This window comes from Tiliqua scincoides, chromosome 10, assembly GCF_035046505.1.
Source record: "Tiliqua scincoides isolate rTilSci1 chromosome 10, rTilSci1.hap2, whole genome shotgun sequence".
Taxonomy (NCBI): Eukaryota; Metazoa; Chordata; class Lepidosauria; order Squamata; family Scincidae; genus Tiliqua; species Tiliqua scincoides.
Window position 1 is genome coordinate 10,842,120 of NC_089830.1, and position 24,631 is coordinate 10,866,750.

The 24,631-nt window shown below is 47.9% G+C and overlaps 1 pseudogene; it reads left to right on the forward strand.

Annotated features, from left to right (window-relative positions):
• The first annotated feature begins 17,960 nt into the window (after positions 1-17,960).
• Positions 17,961-18,077, forward strand: LOC136661947 (5S ribosomal RNA; annotated as a pseudogene).
• Positions 18,078-24,631: the final 6,554 nt, after the last annotated feature.

The following is a 24,631-nucleotide window of genomic DNA, read 5'->3' on the forward strand; positions in this document are numbered from 1 at the left end:
TCCAAAAGATGCATTTTGCAGGAAAGCCGAGTTCGGCAGCTTTGTTTGAGACTTGAGTTCAAGACTCAGACATCAGTTAATTTAAAAAACATGCATGTGAGTTTGAGAGAATCCCATAGCTAGTCTGTCTAGCTCCATGGCCTTTTGAGGGGAAGGGGGAGAAAGAGCAGGAAGGAAGTAAAGCCTGAGGATTGTCCTCTAGGTATGCTTTACCAGAAGATAGAAAAGATAGAGAGAACACCTTATCCCACTACCATTATCTGCCTAGCCTTATGACCTCCCCACTGGTACAGCTACAAGAGTACCACTTTGTTGCAAACTCCAATATGGGAGACCTGCCAAGAGACAATATGAAGTGCTCACTGCAGGTGAGAGATTTTTGAACTGCGGCTGAGTGAGAGACAAACCCATCTGACCCCATGGGGATGCCCTTTTCTTCAAGTCCTAGTGAAATGAGTGGAGGCTGTGAAAGAAAAAGAGGCAGGATCCATTCCTATCACTGGGGATTGTGCAGGAAACCTTCTGCCCAGCTGAGTTCATGAACAGGAAGGTGTATTTTTCTCCCTCGGTCAGGTTTGGGCCAACCCTGCCTCAGCTGGAGTTTGGGTTGGTGAGGAAGTGAGGGGAAGGGGGTGGAGGACGAGCCCAGTCCCCGGTAGGTACCAGGCAGATTGCAGTGGAGGACTCCCCCTGCAGCTCAGAGAGATGAGCAGGTGCATACACACAGGATCTCACCCTCTGCTGCATGACATTCTGGTCCAGGACAAAGAAGAAGCTGTAAGAGCACCGGGCATCTCTTTTTCCTTTTCTCCTAGCAACATGCCACCCAAGCCATGAGGAGCTTTCTCTGTGCTGCTGCAAACAAAAGAAGGGTGAGAGAGCAGTTTCCGAAGTTGCTTCTGACATTGCTGGGGCAAATCTCGGTCTCCTTGAAGGACGGCAGCAATGTGAGGTAAGTTGTCTCTGCAAGAGATATTTTGGGTTTTGGTGCTAGCTTTTGGATTGACCATGCCAGGTATTGAATCTGGAACACGGTGCTTGCAAGGCATGGAGGATACAACTCAGCCACGGCCACTTGCCCAGCATGTGGCCCTTTTTTCCGCTTGGAACACAGTGGCCAAACTCACTACCGGCACACACAGGAAAAGCAGTTCCTGTTTGGACTACATCTTTCCATTCCACCCAGGCGCCATGTGTAATCCTCCATGATTGGGGGATGCTCTGGGCAGTCACATCTGCTGCCTGGCGTCCCAGAAGGCCACGTGACAGGACATTCAGGCACATGCGACTCCCCAGAGCATGTCTGTCTCCTTATCGTGGAGGACCACATGCAGCGCCCAGGCTGAACGGTAAGGTCTGCTCACCGGGCGCACAGATTTGTTGGAATCCCGGATTTGGCACCCAGGCCGGGGTTCCCTTGGACATGCGCTCATCTGGGAAATTGACCTTACAATCTCACACTCTCAAAATAAGAAGAAGATTACTCCTGAGCCAGCAACTTGTTCCATTTCTGACTTAAATGAAACTCTTGGATTCTATAGAAGTGGGACCCTTAGTCACACTCCTGGTGTATCTGTGGCAGTGACCCTCCTGGTCTTACTTCTTTTATCTTGCTTGCAGAGAGCCGCTGAAAACACTCCAGCTTCTCTGTAACATCGTGAGAATCGTGACAGAGGAAACCGAGTGCTGGGATCAGCTGAGCAGTCCTCAATCTTTTAGTGAGGGATTGTCCAGCTTAGTAAGGTAGGAGGAAGACTGCTGGGTTTCTCAAAGAGTGTCAGATAGCTGAAGTTGTGGGATGTGAATGTGCATCATTTGTCTTCCACTGACATCTTTAGTGCCTCTTTTTCTTTTCCTTTCTTTTTTTTGCATGGTCCTGTTACCTATTCCAGGATTCTCCTCTCCAGCTCACACTCCTTGGTCCCTGGCATCATTCAGTTCCTTCTGCTTATCTTTGGGGCTGAAGAGCATGCATGGCTCTATGAAACAGCAGTGATGCTCTACCACAAGGTGAGGGGTACTGCAGTAGTTGAGAGGCTTCATTAGTGGCGATGCACCCTGCAGCCTTTCCCTGGATAGGATTACGCCAGTGGTTCCCAAACTGTGAGTTGTGGCTTCCCAGGGAGCCATGAAAACCAGCTAGGGAAGCCACAGAATCTTTGTGAAAAACCTGCCTCTCTAGAATTGTAGCCTTAATGGAGAGCCACGGCCAATGGCCCAGTAGATCAAGAGAGCCATCAGTCAAAAAAGTTTGGGAACCACTGGATTAGGCCATGTAACTGCTATGGAAACCAATGGTCCTAAAGATTGGTTGGCATGTGGATGGCAAATTATGGGCACCATTACAGGGCATCAAATGATCAGTTAGAGTCTACTTGTGTTTACAGAGTGGTGTGTGAATTTTATACCCTCTGGGCTGGCTTTGCCCTGAATCTCTGACCTCAAGGTCAGGGAGACAAGGCATGTGAATGACTTGGAATTCACTCTTTGAGTCTTTGCTTCAGCTTGCAGAAGAGACTGTGATAGATGTTTCTGGGTGTGTCCAGGCAACTCTATGCTCTAAACTTCTATCCATTTCCTGTTCAGTTCAACTGATGCAGTTCCTTCCAGCAAATCTTGAGAATTGTGATGGCACTGCCAATGCAAGAGTTTTCTGGCTCCGCTCACAGAAATAAAGTTCCCAGGATGCTCTGAGGAGAGGAAATGGCTTTTCACCAAATTTAAACCAGTGATATAGCTGTGCCCTCTGCATCTGTATGTGGTGGATAAAGCCATGAACACTCATCTGCAAAGAGCTCAACAAGGTGAACCAAAGTGTTCACCCCAATTAATTTGCTTCTGTTGTCCTTCTTGGGCTTTCAGTTGCTCCTGAACCGTGTGAAGGAGCTTGGAAACATCATGTCAAAAGACTCTCTCCTTCAGTGGCTGGATCATGGGAAACTTGGGGTTCGGAAGCTGAGCCTCAGAGGACTTTCTTCCCTGATCTTTGAATCTGATTTGGTAAGTCATCTTCGAAAGACAGGGATAATAAAAATGTAACTCCTCAGATAGTTGGCCGTCACATGCACAGATTCCATTCTTGCATATCCACAGGGACTTTGACAGAAGATTGCTGGGATGGGTATACTCCTTTCTGCACCTATCAGGTGGTGGGAACTCTGTAATAAAAGAAGCTGCACCCATGATAGTTCAGTTCAGTTCCTCTTTATATGTGCATTTGCTGATGTTCGAGGGGCAGAATTGCTACCTACTTCTAGTTATCTGACTCTGTTCTCATTACCTGTGAATATAGTGCTGGTGCACTGGGATGGGGAGCAGTGCAGCTAAGAGCAGGCAGGCAGGTGGGGGCAAGAGAGGTTGCATGAGGAGGAGGAGAAGAGACAGTGGGCTCCTCGTGAGCAGAAGGCAGTGTTGGTGCTCTGCAGGGCTGAGAGGAAGAGACAGTATACAGTATATGGCCAACAGTATATGGAAGGAATGGGCGTAATTGCATCCAGTCAGTTTTTTAGAAAGTTGTCTACTTTAGGTCAGTTTTGGATACCAAAGGGACTTTGGGATTGGCCCATGGAGAATGGTTGGGCACACTTGTGTCCACTTCCTGACTTGCCCTGCCATCTTGGGCACCATCTTGGGGACTTGCCGCTGAACCTTCAGAATGGCGATGATGAGAGGCCAATGGAAGTCTACCTGAGGGCTGCTCTGGGGCAAGCCTAGGTAAGGAGCCAAGAGTCAGGTTGAGGACGAGGACAGGTGAAGCTACCCCCTTCCCACTGCTGAACTATGAGGCTTGTTGTTGGGTCAGCAACCTTGAACTAGTCAAGGGACAGCCAGCACAGAGGCGGAAGCATCAGATGTTGATGAGCCTTCGCTATCACCTAACCCTATAGACATCAGGTTCATAAAGTGCATAGAGTATATGTTGAAGAGGTTTCCCTGGAACCGAACCCCATGTTTCCCATAGGCTCAATGATTCAGTATCTGCTAACACGGTATCCACTCGATTTTCCAGGAACCTACCCTAGAGGATAACAAGAACTGACTGTATATATTTAAATGAGCCACCTCTTTTGTTTTAGATGAAGAGCCCCTGGTGCATACAGCTGGCTCTCTTCAATCAGCTGGGTGTGAGCGAGCCAGAAGCCCTCCCCAAAATTTTGGATGTGTTAGAGAGCACCTTGTCCTCTATCACAGGGGAGGAAGAAACCAGCTACATCAGAATGTTGTCTGCAACCTACTCTGCTCTTGTTGACCATGTGAGTGTTTTAGATTGTCATGTCAGAAACTGTACAGGTGACCCATGGAGTTCCTTGGTATATTGGCAACCTTCAGTCTCGAAAGACTATGGTATCGCGCTCTGCGCGAAGCCTGGGTAAAGAACGTATGGAGGATAGGCTGTTACCCATGCAGCAAATCCCCCCTCTCCACGTCGCTGGAATGGTCCAATGGAAAGGCAGAAGCCAATACGGTTGGTTCCAGCGGCGTCGCAGGAGTTGCCAGAACGTGACTGTGTTCAGCCATGAACTGCCTAAGGGACTCCGGCTCCTGATTTTGCCTCGAGGTTGACTCCTGAAGCCTTTTCCAGAACTGGATGTAGCCACAAGGCAGTTTGAGGTTTGAGTTCCTTGGTACTGGGCACGCTATCAAGAGTGTGTGTGCTAAATTCAGGAGAAGAGACATGGGCTCCTCATCCTTGTAGCCACAGACAATGAAGGGCTAAAACCAGAAACAACATCTCTGTTGCACATTGTCACCAGTAATTTAGTGTTGGGAGAATTAGAACAGATATAAGAAAGTATTTATTTATTTATCTACCCACCCACTCAGTAACTGTAATTATTCTTTGTAACTCCTTACCACAGGATGTGGTGATGGCATCTGGCTTAGATACCTTGAAAAAGGGATTGGACAAATGTAAGGAGGAAGAGTCCATCACAGGTTACAAACCATGATTGGTGTGTGCAACCTCCTGCTTTTAGAAGCAGGCTACCTCAGAATGCCAAGTGCAAGGGAGTGGCACCAGCATGCAGTCTTGTGTGCTCCCTGAGTTATCTGGTGGGCCTGTGAAATACAGGAAATTGGACTAGATGGGCCTTTGGCCTGATCCAGCAGGGCTCTTCTTATGCTCTTATGAGATTAGAAACCTGGCAAGTATCAATCTCTGGTGACTCTTCCTATTTGTTTCCTATTTGCAGGAGGAAGCAAGCGTCCGTGCCCTAGTGATAAAGCACTTGTGGTTGCTTCGGAGCCAGAAGGGGAAACAGTGGCTCCCACATACAACAGAAGCAGCCATTTCTGAAATGGTGAACATTCTTGTTCATCTCCAGGATAAGAGTGAGGTGGTGGAGGTGAGTGGCCACCTGCGTGACTTACATTAGCAGGAGAGAGGAATGACCTCCAAGAGCAGGGACCAAGACTCTTGTTGCCGGGGGTGACCTGCCATTGACTGTTCTGGGAAATTCTCCCATGTTGTAGCTCAACTCTTGCTTGCTGTGCCCGTGGGGGAAGGATGATGCTAAGGATAGGCAGGGCAGGCCCAAGACCTCCTAAGGCAGCATGCCAAATATTGTCCCCCTTTAACTGATGATGTGCCAGTCTCTGTTCCTCCCCTTCCCCATGTTCTTGTTCAACTCTCTCCTGCCCTCCAGCTTTCTCTTCCTCTGCTCTTCACTATCCCTTCTTCCCTTTCCAATGCAGGGAGTGGGAGGAGGAGGAGGAGGAGCAGTGGAGGTAGGCAGGCAGGCAGAGATGGGCAGCCCCACCAATCTGCGTTAGCTGGCCTCATGAATGGGCTGGCCCTGCTCAAGGGTTTCTTGTACATGTTGGCTTCGCAAGACTGACCACCGTCTTCGGCTTCATTCCCCCTGCAGGTCCTGTCTTGACTAATTTGCTTCCCTCTCTGCAGTGGCGTCACCAGGGTTTGTGTCACCCGGTGCAGGACGCCAGCGCATCACCCCTGTGATGGATCTCCTCCCATGCGACGGGGGGGCAATGCTTTGAATGGCATTGTACCATCACCCCACCCCCGCTGTTTTTTTTATAACTTTTGATGGAAAAGAGCTAGTTTAAGGTTTGTTTCATTGAAGTTACATGAACTTCATACATGAAATTATGCTTTGATTGATATATAACATGATTGTATTATTTGGAAATACAAAGATTTTAAAAATTTGGGTGAGTAGTGGTATCACTCCCCGTGCACGTCACGCAGTGTGGCCCGCACCCATCTAGCAATGCCATTGCCATTGTTATATCTTGGCTTTCTGACATCAGAAAATATACAGGTCCAGTCTTGTTATACACGGATTTGACTCAGCATGAATGGCCACTGCAAATGAGAAGGAATGTGCTGATCCCTGGAGAAGGGGGAAAATGCATGCCTTTTAAATCAGTTTAAAAATCGGAACAGTTCTTTAACAATAGCCTCCTTAATGAGAGGGGAGGCAGCTGGCTGACAATCCATCAATCCTTTTCTCTCCGGGTGACCCCTCCCTTCCCCCTGAGCACATGAAAGAAAGGTGATCACTTTGCATTGGTGAAGGGAGGGGCGGAGTGAATTGGAGGACTGATTGATGGATAGTCTTCTTAATGATCTTACATCACAAAGATCAGCAAGGCTGTTTTTAAATCACCTGAGCCAAAAAAATTTTTTTAATTTTTTTTAAAAATTGATTTGCTATAGTATGTTTTTTTGCCATCCACTTAAGTGCTTGGAATGGAACTCACGCGAATAACGAGGCTTCACCTGTAGATCTAGCGCATGTTTTCCAGCTCAAAGCTGACATGAAACAAACCTGTTTCCAGTCCACTCAAAGTATCTGAGAAATAACCAGTTTCCACTGTATTACTCTTTTCTTGCAAGCTAGCTAGCTGAATGCTTGAATATTTTAGTTTTCCTATGTACGTACATTTGTACTCCGACCTTTCTCTAAGGATCACACAATGGTAGACGGAGATCTAGACATTTGCCCAGCATGCTTCAGTCCTAAATAGCTCTTTGATTAACCTCTCCAGGCCTTGTGTCTTGCTGGCACATCAGGGAGAAGGCGCCCCAACTCGGGGTGATAGGGTCCTGCTGCAAACGTAGACATAGGGTACCTTACAGCCTGATGCTATGCGGCCGCTGTGCTGATTGCTCAGGGCTGAGTGCGCTTTGTCTGCTGATTCCAATGTGCCATCATGTTGGAGAGGTTAACTGTGTGTGTGTGTGGGGGGGGGGGTGAGATGGTTGGCCACCTTCAGTCTCGAAAGACTATGGTATAAGCTTACAGCAGGCGGTATTCCCAGGCGGTCTCCCATCCAAGTACTAACCAGGCCTGAGCCTGCTTAGCTTCCGAGATCAGACAAGATCGGGCATGTGCAGGGTAACAGACCTCTGAAAGACTTACCCGCATGGCATGACTCCTGTGCAGGGCTATACCAGCTATTCCATGGGACTCCTATGAGCTACACAAGCTACGTTGCCAGCTTTGGAGCCACTGGGGGCATGTACAGCTCAGGAAGGGATTTTGGGATCTGGTGTCTCCTGACTTTATCTATCCCACCTTGCTTCCCTCCCCCCTTTTTCAACCTCTCTGCTGGTGAGCTTGTGGCCAGGGACTTTCTTCAACCTGTTGGTGGTGGGGCATGGCTTTCTGGTGTACTGCTGTGCTTGTGTCAGTGCAGCACCTGTCAGGCTTCTGCACTGGTGGGGCTGCCTGTGTGCTGGTGTGTGTGACAGTATGCTGGTGTTTCCCCTGGCTAGGATTGTTTCCTGAGGTTTCCATAAGAAGCCTTCCATAGGAGAAAAATTCTTCTCCAGTGCAAAGGACGCCTTAGGACAGAGTTCTCCAAACTTTTTGGCCAGAGGGCCACATCAAATATCTGGCACGGTATTGAGGGCCGGGAAAAAAATTTAAATGTAACATTTATATAAATAAATCAGAGATGGAACTTAGATGAGTGAATAAATAATGAATGGGCTCATTCATTCAACCTCTCCGGCCCTTCAGACCAGAAGCCACCCTCCAGACGCAACCAGAGCACTGTTCCAGTCATGTTCCGCCAAGTGGGCCAGAGGCTTTCAGGGAACAAGAGGCTGGTCGTGTGCCAGATAGAGGCTCTCCATGGGCCACATATGGCCCCCAGGCCAGGGTTTGGAGGCCCCTGCCTTAGGATATGAACTTTTTTGACTCCATGTGCTGCAGGAAGCAATGGCCTATCTCAGAGTGCTGGTCCCAAGAGTGAGGAGGTACGTGAAATCCCAAAGCCACGACCTTCACTTCGTGCTCTACCATGTTGCCAAACATTTGGTAAGTCTTTGTTGCTGCCTTCCCAGGGTACCACTTTAAATCCCACCTGTTCATCAAGAATAGAGTAGAACTACTTACAAAGCTTTATCTTACTGAGCTTTATCTCAACAAAACTCATACAGGTATAATATCATTAGCTGAGGATATTTCACCTTCAATTTTATTTCAGTGTGATGAGAATGGTCCTTTAAATTAAAGGAAAAACATCCTTTAACAATAGCCTCACTTACCATTGTAATCTCTCTCCAAGGGCTTAGAGAGGCTTCACTCCCAGGCAAGCAACCCCTGCCTTCCCCCTGGAGCACTGAAAAGAATACAAAGGGAAGTGATTATTGCCTCCCTCTTTGCATTCTTTCCCTGTGCTTCAGGTGAAGGGAAGTGTCACTGCCTAGGAGTGAGGCCTTTCTAAGCACCTGGAGAGAGAGAGAGAGAGAGAGAGAGAGAGAGAGAGAGAGAGAGAGAGAGATTGTCTGCTTTCTGCTTCTGCTCTCCCTCACAATGTTAAGTGAAGCTATTTTTAAACCACTGAGAAAAGGGACATTGTTTTTTAAATGGATTTCATTTAGCATGATTTTTGGCATCCGCAGGGATTCTCAGAACGGAACCCTCATGGATGCCAAGACTCAACCTGTATAAATTTTCTCATATACCATGGGGAATTTCCACATCACACTATAAGGTAGTATGATGTTCGTTGTCCCATAGTCCTCTAGTGAAATTCATAGATGAGCATGGATTTGAACCCAGGTCTGCTTAGTCTACATCCAACTTCATGGGTTTCACTAGTTTATTTGTGATAGAAGGGTGGTAGGATCAGTACAGAGTGTTCCCTTTGCACAAATATGCCTGATGCCAGTTCTCATTGTTATTTTCTGCAAGACCAAGACCTACAGCCCAGATCTCATTAGGGGTGCTGCTCTGAGCTGTGTGTTCCATCCTTGTGTGAAGGAGGCAGCAATATTCAAGGTGGCAGCTTGCTTTGTGGGTAAGTCAAGGAGCATCCCTCACTTCAGTGCTGAACATCAGCCCCCACCCATTTCTCTAATCCAATAAGCAGTGTGACTGTTTCAAAGACACCCCCTCTTTTTCACCTGGCAGATCCTCCCAAACTGCAGAGCACCCCTGAAAACCATCCTAATTGTTGGAGACGATTTTTGCTTGTTTGTATTTTGGCAAAAGTGTATTTTGGCTTAAAAAACATTAGGTCAGCATTTGGCTGTGCGAGAACTTGTGATATCTGGGTGACTGAACAGAGAAGTCCCTTTGATTCAACAGGTCTCTTGGTGCAGAAACTAGAACCCAGTGCCAGGAACAGGGGACCACTGGCTTCTCTACAAGAATAGTTTATACAAGTGGTTCCCAAACTGTGGGTCAGGACCCACTGCTTGGTTGTGACCTGATGTTTGGTGGGTTTTATGTAGGAACATAAAATGGGTCATTTCCCCTTAAGGGGAGTGACCTAGTAATGGATGCCCCGGCAGTGCCACAGTAAACCAAAAGTCACTCCAATCTTCAGATCGGAGTGAAATGAAGCTTGGGGGAGACCCGCAGAGAGAGCTGCAGGCCTCTCGGACCCTCTCCAAGGCTGGCAGACCCCCTCAGGTACGCAAGCCTCTGGGTGCCTGCGGCACCACTACCACTGCGGCGCCACTGGGGCACATCCCCTCTCTCAGTCCCTGCCACTTACAAGCAGTTCTTGGACTCCCAGTGAGTTTGAGAACCGCTGAGCTATTTTCTCAAGCCCTGAGGCTATTCAAAAATCAGATACTGTAGTTACACATTACCCTACAAAGAGCCCAACTGCTGCAGTTTGCAAGCACGTGTAAATATAGGGAGATAAATGTTTCAGGGTCTTTTTCTGGTTATTATCCCTTATAAATAAATAGATTTTTCTTTCTAGACCTCTTTTTTTAAAGTCTGGTAAACCTAAGTGGGTCCTGATAGAGTATCGTTTAAAAAAGTGGGTCCTAATGCTTAAAAGATGCCCCTTGTTTATTGCCTCTCGGTACAGTACATGTGCCCCACAGGGAGAACACTGGTCTCAGCTCACAACCTCCTAAGGCAGTGACTCTCAAACTACTAGCACCAGGACCTCCTTTTTAGAATGAAAATCTATCAGGACCCACCGGAAATGATGTTCTGAAGTGACATCATCAAGCAGGAAAATCTTTCTTTCTTTCTTTATTTTAATAAATGCAAATACAAACAAATTAAAAAGAATAAAGATATTACAAGTTGTGTGGCAAGTGTGGAGATCTCAAACTACATTTTTTTGTTCTATTACTACAAATCATACAAAAAAGTTAGTCATCACATCTTAAATAATCTACACTTATTTAAAATGTACATTTTCAAAAGAAAAAGAAAAATGAGAAAAACATAAAAGTTAAATCCGCTATCTACTCATCAAAGCCATAGATTATTTGACCCACTCTCCCTTCAATGCGCAGGAAGTCTATGAATGGTTTCCAATTGTCCATAAAAGTTTTTACTGGCTTATCTTTAAGAAGTATTGTAAGTTTATCCATTTCTGTCAAATTCAATACCTTTAGCCAGTGTTCTTCCACTACAGGTATCTCTGGAACTTTCCAGTATTTGGCATACAATATTCTTGCAGCAGTTGTCATCTATAAAAACATAGTTTCATAGTCTTTCTGAATTGAATCATCCAATATTCCCAACAAAATAGTGTCTTGTTTCATCTGTAAATTTACCTTAAATGTCAACTGCATTTGCTGGTCTATCAAAGTCCAATATATTTTTGCTTTTGTACAAGTCCACCACATATGGTAGAACATTCCTTCTTGTCTTGTACACTTCCAACATCTATTTGGTATATTAATACATTTTTGCCAGTTTACCTGGAGTCAGACACCATCTATACATCATTTTATAAAAGTTCTCTAAGATTTGCATTCAATAAGCAGGAAACGTTTTCACAGTCATAGGCTGCAATCCTACCCGTGCTTATCCAGGAGTAAGTCCCATTTACTGTGTTACATTCTAGCCTGTAAAAAGTACAAGTTTGTCACATTTCCCCAAATGGTAGCATCAAGTCTAATATAGTAAAAACAAAATATTGAAATGATATGGGGAGCCACCTGAAATTGGCTCTCGGTTCACCTAGTGGGTCCTGACCCACAGTTTGAGAAACACTGACCTAGGGAGATCTCTGGCAGTCCTAGGTGCTGTCTTGACAGTCCAAGAATCAACATTCCGTCCATTGTCGATGGCAACACCATGAAGGAAGTCCCAAAAGGCATCCCCTGAGTACTGAAGCTGTCCTTCAAGATGGGTCTCTCCAGAGGTCTCATGGCACTTTACAACCACTTCAGAGCACTCCCTCATTAGCTAATACTGATTCAGGTTGGTTTTCCAAGAGTAACTTCCTATTTATTCCACTGTCTCTCTAGGACACCTGGCTCATATTAATGGGAGCTTCCTAAGAGCAGAAGATTTTCCTGCCTACTTCATGTGTAAGTGAGGAGTGCAGCTTTGCCCTTTCATAAACTCCCTATATTTTTTAAGGATTTTGTGGTCCAAGTTCATCCAGGAGGGAGCAGGTTCATCACTGGTCTCTGATAATCTCATTACATGACTGTTTTAACTTCCAGAAGAAAAGGAACCCACTAGATTTTGGGGCTCTCTGTTCACCAAGGAGGGAGGGTCCCCAAGGTAGCCTCCTTCTGACTCAGCTCCCTAGGTGGCAGAGAAAGCTATCATTTTTTCCCAGTTAATCCCAAACGGACCAATAGGAAGAATAGAGTGGACAGCAAGAGATCAAGGGCCGTCACTAACTGCTAGGCTTTGAGTCCTTTTAACCCTTCTCTTTCATCACAATTTACATTCAAATCCACATTTTTTATGGGGAGGGGAACAAAAACAGTGCACAATTATTGTGTACCTTGGTATCTGTTGATTTTGTTTTGCTTTTCTATTGACCTTATTGCGGGGGGGGGGGTTGTTTAAACTTCATGATTTATTTATTGTATTTTGATATATTTTTAAGTTCATTGTAATTTGTTTTTTTCTGGAATTTTAATTTGTGATTGTGACCCACCCTGGACTTCCTGTTGTTCTGGAGAAGGGCAGGATAGAAATCTATTGAAAAAATAAATAAAAATTACGTGAAGCTGTCTTTTTCTGCCCACTCATAAGGCACAGTTAGATAGAGAGGTCAAAAAGCAGAGAGGGCAGTGGTGGCTTGGGATGGACTGAGGAAGTTGGAAAGAAAAGGGGATTTCCCGTGCATGGAGATAGGCACAAACAAATAAGAGAACAAAACAGACTTTGTAGTTAAAAGAAGAAAAAGGTCCAGCAGGCATCTCTGATTGATTGGCCTTCTCTCTCACCCATTCAGGTCTTGAAAGCAGGGATGTCAATGAGGAAGGCAAAGTGGTTGGTGCTGCCACCAAGGCCATTTTACAGCGGGTCTTCATCAAGCACAGCAAAAAAGGCATCCAGGGCTTTATGTGCCACTGTGCCAGGCTGTGTTTGCCAACTGGAAAGCACCCCCCAGAATACTACAGGGAAGATCTGGTGAGTACAGTATGTGCTTTGAATTCGCAATCAGTCAAATACCTGCAGAATCATGACCATGGCTGATGTGGAAGTATAAACCAGATTTAGGCCCTGGAATTCAGCAGTGTCGGAATGAGTGTTCTGGTGTCACTAGGTGCTTTCTGTCTGTCACAGAAGGGAGCATATCACATATTAGCATAATACTTCATTAGCTCCTAAAGTCTTGACTGGAATTCAGACTCCTGAGAGTCTAAATAAAAAATGCCCATCTAAACACCTGGCAGAGTGCGAAAATTGACATATTAATTAATTAAAAAATACAATTTTCAGTTGAGCCCTGAAGCTAAATACTCTCTTAACAAAAGACGGAAGAAAAGAGGGAAGACCCTTTGATTCAGCAGCACAAGGAAGATTTTGACACAAATGATTTTGTGCAAGGAATTGTTGGCCTTGGTCTCCTCTGCTCACCCTTTTCCTTCTTCTCTTTATTTCTTTGCCTCTCTTTTGCACTGTCTCTCTGTCTGCCTCTGCCAAATTCCCTCCTGTTTCCCTTATTCTTTGCAAGATCATCCGCTCCCTAGTCTGATCATGGAAGAGGGTCACCTTGGGCAGTCATTCTCTGAACACCTCGGGTGCCATCTGTGCTGAGGTGGGGTGGGCTACTTCTGCTGAGAGGATCTCCTTGGCTGTGGTGCCCTACCTGTCAAATGCTCTCCCAATGGAAGCTCATCTGGTTTCTACCTTGTCTGATTGGGTACCAGGCAATAACCATTTTTATTTTGCAAGGTGCTTAACTGGGTTAGAATAGATGGTTTTAGTGCTGCCACTTTATCTGCTGTTTTTATCTTTGTGTTGCCTCACTCTTATGAGGTAATTTGTTTTCTTATTAAATTTACTTTTAAACATTTCTATCCTGCCTTCCTTGCCTCTAAAAAGCAAACCAACAAAGAAAAAAATGAATTAAAAAGCAAAACAATATAGACAGTGTTGGTTGCCATTACTGAGTTAGGTGATCAGTGGCCGTGCACTGAGCAGGGGTTTGAAATAAGAGCCCAATCCTAAACCCTCCGAGCAATGGCACTGGGTGTCACAAACGTACTATAAGGCACATCTACATCACCCAGTGAGGAATGTCCATGAGCCCTGGGCCTCAGCGCCAAGTAGAGATGCCAGGGGTGTTGGCAACCTTCAGTCTCGAAAGACTCTGGTATCGCGCTCTGAATGGTGGTTCTGGAACAGCGTCTAGTGTGGCTGAAAAGGCCGATTCGGGAGTGACAATCCCTTCCACACCGGGAGCAAGTGCAGTCTGTCCCTGGTCTGTCTCCCTGGCTGTGGGCCTTCCTTCTTTGCCTCTTTGCCTCAGTCTGTTGGCCAAGTGTCTCTTCAAACTGGGAAAGGCCATGCTGCACAGCCTGCCTCCAAGCGGGCCGCTCAGAGGCCAGGGTTTCCCACCTGTTGAGGTCCACTCCTAAGGCCTTCAGATCCCTCTTGCAGATGTCCTTGTATCGCAGCTGTGGTCTACCTGTAGGGCGCTTTCCCTGCAGGAGTTCTCCATAGAGGAGATCCTTTGGGATCCGGCCATCATCCATTCTCACGACATGACCGAGCCAATGCAGGCATCTCTCAGGACTGTGTTGTTTGGAACTTTGTCCTGCCAGGTGATGCCGAGGGTGCGCCGGAGTCAGCGCATGTGGAAAGCGTTCAGCTGCCTCTCCTGTTGTGAGCCAAGAGTGCACCCAAAGGTAAGTCACGACCCCAGGTGGTGGTGCAGGTTTTTGGGGAGGGGGAAGGCATTCCGGGGCGGGGTGCAGGAGTGACAGGCCCAGGGAGGGGTGGGACTGGTGAAGATTCTTTCCTCCATGTCAGGCTGCAAAGTGGCGGTTCAGCCAGCGCAGACTTGAGTAGCCCCATTGCGGGGCCTGTGCCCTGGCTTGCCCCTGCTCTTCAAGTTCCCTTCCAACTCTAACAGCATATGCTTCTTCCATTCTTCAAATGAATAAAATCATTCCTCATCTTTCCAGGAGCTCCCTGCTGGATCTCAATTGGATCCCTGCAAATGACACACGGAAGCTGACACCTGTGCCCAGCGGCAGTCTTCCGTCCCTTCTCTCCCTCCTGTAGTTCACCAGGTGAGCCGGCAGATTTTTCAAAGCACGCTTGGAGCTTGATTGGCTCTTCTTGTTTCACAGACTGCTAAGCAGCACTGCTGCCACCTTTTTCTCTGGCTGTGCTCCTGGGCTTGTCTTAGGAGCACAAAGATCTCCCATTTCCTTTCTGATGGTCAGAGCAGAGCCCTTGACGAAGGCTGGGAAGGTCCGTGGATGTTCAGAAGCAAGAGTTGGCTAAACCCCTAAAAGAGACAAAGGGCACAATCCTAACCGTGCCTTGGGCCACAAGTTTATTGCGCCGGCCCGGGAGGGTCGCTAACGTGCCAGAAGCCACAAGGAGATGCGCCAACACATGGAGGCTGAATCCAGCCTCTGTGGCGGCTTCCCTGCTGAGTCTTGCGATGGCCTGGGTGGGCCGATGCAAGAGTGAAAGGTAGGCGTGGGGGAGGCAGTCGGCGTCAGGGAGGAGGCAGGACAGAGGCATTCCTGGGTGGGGTGTGGGTGAGCAGTGGACAGCCCCGGGGGTGGGTGGGGGTGGGCGGGCAGAGAGAGATAGTTGGGCTGGGATCCGGCAGTTATGCCAGATCCCAACCCCTGTTCCCAGGGAGAACGGAGCAGTTTGAAGCCACTGCGCTCTCCTTGGATTTGTGCCACCTCCAGAGGTGGTACAAATTCAAGGAGACCCATACTGGCCAGCAGCTGTTACCCAGGGGTAAAGCGAGAGACAAGGGCAAGGATGGAAGAGTGGAGGCAAAAGGGTAGGAGCTAATAAATAGGCCAGGCCTGAGTAGATCTGGGATGGGATGGGCACATTGGTGTGGGTTCTCTCCCCCTTCTTGAGTTTTCAGCCTCTCTGCTCCTCTTTCTTGCAGATCCCCCTGTCGTCATGCTGTCGGTGCAGCCGCAAACGGTCGCCGAGGGTGGCAAAGTGAGCTTTCTCTGCACGGCCACCTCCAACCCGGAGCTGACAGGCGACAGGTAAAAAGGCCAACAGACTCCAACCTCCCAGAGATCACACAGCAATAGTGATGTTGCTGCGATGCCCTCTACTGGCAGCTTTGGGGATTGCAATGAGCCGGGCTCGTCTGATGCCAGTGCATGCCTTCGCAGGTGGGCCAAAGGAGGTGTGCCCATTCCGGAGGCCAACGGGGACAGCGATGAGGCGATAGTCAATCAATCGTTTTTCATGGAGCCAGTGTCGTGCGAGGGCTCGAATGCCGTCGGCAGCACACTGGTGGATGTGCATTGTAAGTGAAGGAGGCAGGTTGGGTCTGTGTATCCTGGGATAGGTGGGAACACTTTGGAAGAGGAGGATGGACAAGGAGTTGACGAGGGTGACCTTGGTGCCAGATTGGTGCCAGATACTGAGTGCGGGCAGGTCAGATGTGGGGCTCCCCCCGCCAGGATCTTCTCTCCTGTAACCCCACTTGCCGTTCCAGCAGGTAGACCTCAAAGGCCTCCAACCTGCGACCATCATCGTGGTAAAATTAGGCATTTGTGCCATATTTTTGACACATTCACAGCTGGGTTTGCACCCAATTAGAGCGAGGTGACTAATATATCCATTACCTTTGCATCAATTTGCATATGAGTAAAAATAACCATTTCTGAAGCAAGAAAGCATGCTTAATTTGTTTTTTTTATATTATGCACACGGATCAAGACCCTTAATTGACTATAAAGCTCCCCCCAATTAATTTTATAAGTACTTGTATGAAGCAGCACAGGCAGATGTGTATCTACATATAAATTTTTTGAAAACAAACTATTTAATACATGCATAAACACACGTTCATTCACACTATTGAAGACAACAGTGTATAAAACTGCAGATTTTAAGAAGAATGTTTAATGAACTGCTTGTCAACCAAAAAGCCATTCACAAAGAAGGCAAGCGCTGTCTTTAAAAAAAAAAAAGAAAATCCACTCCTGGGACCTTCTGCATGGAAAGCAGGTCTCTACTACTGAGCGATGGGCCCCCCTAACCCGTTTTCCTCTTTTTTCCTGCAGTTGGAGCCCGCCTTATCTCCCAGCCCAAGCCCCTGACTGTAGGTGTTGGTTCTGATGCCTCTTTCACCTGTACCTGGGCGGGGAGTCCACCTCTCACCCTAGCCTGGACCAAGAAGGGATCTAGTGTGGTCAGTGACTTAAACCAGGAGTTCAGGTTCCCAAGTTGTGTGTAATTTACCAAACACAAATCTGGGAACACCAACCTCTACCCCCTCCTGTTGTCTCGTAGCACAGTGGGCCAGGTGGAAGACCATGGTGGTAGTAAGAGAGATATAGAACCTTTGCTTTATTCTGACTGTCTGCCAAGGTCAACGGGGGGCACCCCTTTCTGCCTTCCTCCCCACCTGAACTGAGCCTGTGAACACACAGGACACAGTTTTGGTTGTGGCACCAGGAGACCCACCCACTTTGAATCCTCAGAAAAATTGTGAAGCCCTTCTGTCCAAACAGGCCTTCAGTTTAGGATGTTCTGTTCCCTGGTTAGATAACTGAGGCCGGGTATCCTTTTTTGGGCTGGAAAAAGAGCACTGATCCCTTCATTTCAGTAAATAAATCTGAATTCACTTGTACCCACAGGTGTCGAGCAATGGAAACGCGCTACACCTCAAGGCTGTGACGCAGGAAGATGCCGGCATGTACATCTGCAAAGCCATCGTGCCACGCATTGGAGTGGCTGAGAAGGCAGTAGCTGTGAATGGTGAGGGGTCTTGGAACCAGGTCATGCACAGCAACCTATTGCAGTGAGCCTGGCGGAAATCTGACCAGACCTGATTGCATCCGTCATTTTTGTCTTTTCCTCAGGGCCGCCCATTATCGGCGCGGAACCAAGCCTGCAGACTGCAGTGGGGGCCAAGGCACGGCTGGAGTGTTTGGTGGGGAGCGTCCCACCCCCCGACAGGATTGTAAGTGCTTGACTCGCCTTTGCCCTCCACCCTCATGCCTTAACCAGGCCTGAATGTACCAGATGGTCCTCCTTATCCATGGAGTTGTGATCCATGGAGTTGACTCAACATGGATTGCAAGCCCACACTGGAGCAGCAACTGTTGCCCTGCACATGCCTGATCTCATCTGATCTCGGAAGCTAAGCAGGGTCAGGCCTGGTTAGTACTTGGACGGGAGACCGCTTGGGAATACCGGGTGCTGTAGGCTTCTACCATAGTCTTTCGAGACTGAAGGTTGCCAACCACTGGAGGACCTCAGAGGACCTCCCAGGCATGACTGGAAGTCGTGTCTAGGAGGTCTTCTGAGTTCAGCCAGAGCCTTTGGAGAGGCACTTCCAGGTTTTCACAAAATGTCTTTCTGAAGACTCTGGCTGACCTTCTGAGGTGCGAGGAGGTAGCCTGCAGTGTCCCTGCACCTCATAAAGCCTCCTGGAGACCTTCTGGAGTCCTGAAGGCACCCCTGGTTTTCAAGCAAAGCTGGAAGTGCTTTTCAAAGACCTTCTGAGGCCTGGGCAGGCTGTGTACAACCTCCCCTCACCTCAGAAGGCCAGCCCCAGTCTTTGGAAAGGCAGTAGGGTATGTCATATGCAAAAGAAACCAGATATTATTTGTGAAGTTGGATGAAAAGGTGGAATGCATGTGTGCCAAAGTAGTTAGAATGTAGAGTTATTGAACCCATGATTTTAAACCCACACTGCTTAGTTCAGGGTTCTTAACCCTTTTACTATTACAGACCCCCCACCCCCCATAGATTGCCCAGTGTGTCCCCATACCTTCTTCACTAGTCTGTAGGAATCAGCATCATCACCAGTCCTATTAGGTACCACTATTTTGTCAGCAGCGGGGTTCTACTTTACATATGGATAGCAAGGATCAGAATGCCTCAATCTGCATTGACAGTGGTGATACTTAATAATCTGATCCATATAAATAATGGTAATAGTTAATCACCTAATCTAACAACAATTTTTTTTAATTGTTCAGAGATTGAGAGCACAATCCTAACCAGGTCTACTCAGAAGTAAGTCCTATTTTGTTCAATGGGGCTTGCTCTCAGGAAAGTGTGGTTAGGATTGCAGCCTGAGTCCCATACCTCCCTCATTGTGTTCTGGTACCTCCAAAGGGTATGGATAACCCTGGTTAAGAATCCCTAGTTTAGATTTTCCCACAAAACCTTGGAAGGTTCTGAATGGCCAATCGTCCCCGTAGCGTCTAGAGTCGATCCTTGGGCTTGGTACCCATCGGGCACGAGGCTAACCAGGTGTACTCAGAAGTAAGTCCTATTTTGTTCACTGGGGCTTACTCTCAGGAAAGTGTGGTTAGCATTGCAGCCACCATCTTCTACCTGTCCAGGCTTCTGATTTGCCCTCCTGTCTCTTTGCAACAGGCCTGGTCGTGGGGTGAATGGGTGCTGGATGCTGGCTCGCTAGATCGGTTCACGGTGGACACCATGGTGACCGACCAAGGGGTGCTCTCTGCTTTGCTGATCGACCCAATGCATGACAGCGACTTCACCTTGGCCTACAACTGTACCGCATGGAATCGCTTTGGCGCACGTTCCGCTACCGTCAGCTTATGCCGCCAAGGTAAGATTCCCCATCCCCCTCTACTAATTTCACCAGGAACAAGCTTCATGGTGAACTCACTGGGGCCCCGCCAGATCTCCTGTTTTCAAAGCAGAGAGATCCAAGTGCAGAGCCCAGCAGAGCAGTGAAACTCACCTTAGCAAGCCGCTGTCTCTCTGTACAGCATACTTTGGCAGGGATTGTTGGGAGAAGAAAAGGGGATAATCTCCAGCTTGAGACTGAGGTCCTGGAGGGGGAGGGCAGAATACTGATGTGACACAACATGACCTTGACTTTCATCCCCCCTTGGGCAGTGGTTCCCAAACCTTTCCAACTAGCAGTTCCCTTGACCTACTGGGCCATTGGCCACAGCTCCCCATTAGGGCTACAATCCTATAGTGTATAGGGTGGCAGATTTTCACCAGGATTCTGCATCTCCCCTGGCTGGATTCCATGGCTTCCCAGGAAGCCTCAGTTTGGGAATCACTGCACTTGACGTTCATGACTTTGCTCTTTCAGCTGTGTTCAGCCTGGGCTGATGCAAGCCTCTGGGGTGGGCGGGAAGGAAGGTGGGGAGGGAGGCATTCCTGGGTGGGGGGAGGGCGGGCGGTGGGCAGGTGGGGAGCGGGAGGCGGGGCTGGGATCCAGCGCTTATGCTGGATCCCAACCCCGGTTCCCGGGGAGCTTGGAGCAGCTCCAAGCCACTCCGCTGTCCTTGGACTTGTGCCACCTCAGGAGGTGGCACAAGTCCAAGGAGACCCATAGGGGAAAAGTCACCTTACCCGGAGGTAAGGGGAAAAGTTTCCTCTTGCCTCTGTTTGGGCCGCCTTGGGCCCCTGTCCTGTGCTGGATACAACGCAAGCCTCTTGGCTTGCCTGTTCCAGCGCAGGGTAGGATTGCAACCAAAAAAGTTATGTTTTTTTGCTGGCCAAAATAAATTTTCAAGCTAAGTCTGTGCTTTGACACCCGTCCATTTTTGACTTGCATTCGTGCTCTGGTCCCCAACCAGAAGAAAGCACAAGGTATCATTTAAGATGGCATGAAATCAAATGCCAGTAATTAAAGGCATGAATTCTCCCCGCAGAGGTCTTGTCCGTCCTGATCATGGGGGGCTTAGCTGCCTCCGGGGTTGCTGTTCTCCTGCTCCTGGTGGTTGTCATCTCTTTCTGCTACCGACGGAAGCGCTGTGGGAAAGGTGAGGTGTCATTCTCAGAAGCTAAGCAGGGTCAGGCCTGGTGAATCCTTGGATGGGAGACCGCTTGGGAATACTGGGTGCTGCAGGCTTCTACCATAGTCTTTCGAGACTGAAGGTTGCCAACCAACGGTTCTCAGCCCTCCCAGGAATTACGTGGGGCCTTGTGCCCCTGAGCTGCAGCCCACGTCACCAATCCTTGAGTCACTTTGAGGAGAAAGTTGGGGTACAAAATCAAATGATCTGTTTGCTGCCAGCCTATAGTTAAGGCTGCATTGTCAGAATGCTGGATAGAGGCAGGGTTATTCCCTCTTCCTCTGAGCTCCTCTGGTCTGTGGACTTGGTTAGGCCCACTGAATATCCCCACCTGGTCTTCAAAGCCTCTCCCCCTCCTTTTCCATTGGCCTGACATCTCCCTGCTACGGACGGTGGCTCCAGACGCAACCATTTGAGCTGTTTTCCTGGGGTCCCGCAGACACTTGCCCCTGCACAGTTTCTTGGGAAAACCAGTGGGTGGAATGGTGGCACCAGTGGACCTCCCGAACAGCAGATATATGGGCCTGCTCTTCTCCCAGCTAGCTGCCCAAGGGGATATGGATCCACCCATGCCTCCGTTGAATAATGCTACCCAATCTACATAGGGATAGATCAGAGAAGGGCTTCAGTGCATCTTGCCACTTCCTGGTGTTTTCACATGCCCATCCCAGAGCTCTCCAAGATCTGGAATGTGCACAGATGTCATTGTTTAAATCCCCTGGAGTGAAATCCTGTAGAAGACCAAGTTTTCAGCTCACACCTCTGTCTGTCCATAAATCCTGCAGCCAAGCGGGGGGCGCAGCTCTCCAAAGCAGATATCCTTGTGCAGATCACCACGAGCGAGAGCAGCCCAAGCTGGCCGAGTGAGACAGAGGGTGATGGCAAGGAGCCCATGGTGACGGGGAGCCAAGAACTGAAGGTGAGCTCAACTGGGAGTGTGGGAGACTCACAGTAGATCCACCCAAACTGAGGCTCTAAGTCAGTGTGGTCCAGCAAAGATGTGTACATTAATGTACACTTTGAACCCCCAGAGATGTGTGGCCTTACTGGGTGATGCCAAAAGGTCCTTCTCTTTCCACAAGTGCCAACCAGATGAATCGACATGCTCAAAAGCAGGGTGTGATGGTGACATTTATTCATTGATTTAAGACATGTATACCCTGCCTTCCCAGTGTTTTTAGAACACGAACATCATCCCTGGCATCTTTTCCTCAGCAGGTGGTACCTGCTGGCATCCTGCCTTTGAAACAGAAAAGTTCTGTTCTCCACTAATAGTTAGGATAGCAGATTTGTGGGCAGTGGGTCTAATGCTCTCTTAATGCTGTCTAACCTAGTGCCCACCACACCTGACGGCAAAGAGGCCTACCTGTGAACTTCTCCATAATTGGTCCATTCTTTTCATTCTTTCCTAAAGCAGCTATGGGAGGTGAACCTGGGGTTCCCTTGTTGTAGTCCAATGCTCTAACCATTGCACCACACTGTGAATCGGCCCTCCAAATAATTTGGTGGTACCTTAACCTTGCTTCATTGGCATTTCTGTCTTTGTCCTCCCCAGGATCCCACCAATGGCTACTACAAGGTCAGCGCCCATGAGGAGCAATGTTTAGGAAGCAGCTTCTCTGAGTACACGCCAACCACCCGACCTTTGTTTGGGGCATCTTCTCTCTACCCTTCCGCTGGGCCGGTCCAGCCCAAGTTGAATGAGTATGCCCACCGGTACACCCTGGGTACACCAGGCTCTCGTGCAGCCTATGACCCACACGAGCGACTTTTCCCTCAGGAAAGCATGTACAGCGGGACGGCCTACCTCACAGCCCCCTACAGCCGGGCTTTCACCAGCTACGTCAAGCCCAGCAGCTACGAGAAGGCCGAGAGCGGGTATGAGCAGTCGGACTAGGCCAGTAAGACCTCGGGCTGCTCCCGCTTCTCTTATACCTCCCTGTTCCAGCAGTCCGACTATGGGCGCCCTGCCCACCAACGCATGCAGACCCACGTATGACTTGTGCCTGACCCCTGCCAACCTCCGGTCGTCTTCAGAAGGGAGAGAACAGGGAGCGGACACTTCATGTGGCTAATGGACTCTAAAACAGCCAGATAGACTCGGTGCCGAAGACCTGGGCTGAGACATGCCATTCTCATCCTCCGGGGAAGATGGCTGCCAGGCTAGCTTAGCAATGCAGAGTTGCTGTCAAGATGGCCAATAGCCTGCTTGTAAGTCATCTTCATCTGTAGCCAGGTCCATCTCTCTTGGGGAGCGTGAGAGGAAACTGTTTTTAGCCACCTCCACGTCAGGACGTGAAAGTGGATTTTGGACAGCCAAAGGCACATCTGTGCTGAAACTGGAAACAAGTTTTCATGGCTTATTAAGAAGTCTTGGTCTAGGTCTGACTTCAAAATGGCGGACGTGGCTGGCTGCCAGGCCAAGGGCGCTAGTGGAAGCAGCCAGCAGCTCAGCAATTTCAAAATGGTGCTAGGACACGGAGTCGGCAATGGGACTACAGGACTCTCTCGCTCTTTGCTCACTGATAGACTTGCCCAGAAAGGAAAGACTCCAGACTCTGCTCCAGACGCATGATCTTGGGAAATCTCTAAGCATGGGTGCTAGGCTTTCCTGATACCCACAAATCCCTCTCTTCCCCCTTCCCCCTGCATCCCGTTTGTCTCACCATTGCTCCCTCTCCAATTTCCTGATACCCACAAACCCCTCTCTTCCCCCTCCCCACTGCATCCCGTTTGTCAAAATTTATCAATCAATCAATCAATCAATCAATCAATCAAATCCTTTATTGCTTAACCATAGGTCATTACATTTGGAAAGAAAAATAAAATATATAAAATGTATATATACTTTAGTATAATAGTGCCATACAGTAAAACTCAGTTATTAACAAATTGAATAATACACGATCTTTTTAGCTGCAAGGGCAAAATGTGCCACAGCAAAAGTAACATTTGATTGTAAATCCTCAAGTAGATAATAAACTAATTGTTCAGGGGAATAACCACACAGGGATTTTACTATTGGTTCCAAAAAACGGCTTCTCGGATTCCCATATAAGGGGCAAATCACTGAATAATGTAACACATCTTCAACTTGCCCACATCCATAAACACAAAGGCGCTTTGCTATAGGAATTTTTTTATATCTACCCTCTAAATATGCTGAAGGCATTTGTTGAAATCTCAGTTCAGTAAAAGCTCTTCTTAACTGTGGGTAAGTCAGAGTCTCAAAATAAATGGACATCATATGCTGGATGTTAATATGGGGATACCAGCTCGAATATCGAGATACCCATAAAGAAACTTTGTCTTGGTAAGTTTCCCAGTCATAAATCCATTCCCTGAGCTCTTTAGGACTCAGGCACAGAAACTTGTCATACTCCAGGTTAAAATACTTTAACTTAAAAAAAACCTGATCGGCCCATCCTCCAATAAGCATCTGTTCGTTCCAGCATTCTTTTGCTAGAGCTGACTCTTCCATAGCATTGATCCTTCTCCAAAATCGGAAGTAAGCAAGGTCCATTCTAATGGCTAAAGATGGCAGTCCTAGCTCTGCTCTAATATGAACCGCAGGAGTGCCTGGAGACAGTCCTAATATTTGTCTCAAAAATTTATTTTGTAAGACTTCTAACTTTCCCTTAACTGAGTCTCCCCACAACTCTGCCCCATATAACATATGAGGTAAGATCTTTGCTTCATGAACTTTAATCAGTGGGGGAATTAACTGTCCGCCTCTAGCATAAAAATTTTTTTTAACAGACCCATCTATCTGGCACTGGAGATTAAAATCATCTCACTATGTTGTTTCCAGGTCAGACTCTTTGAAAATTGTATGCCAAGATATTTAAATGAATTTACCTGTTCTATAACATGCCCATCAAGCTTCCATTTATGATTGACAGAGCCCTTCCCAAAAATCATGATCTTACTTTTAGAGTAATTTATTTTTAAATGCTCTTCCTTGCAAAG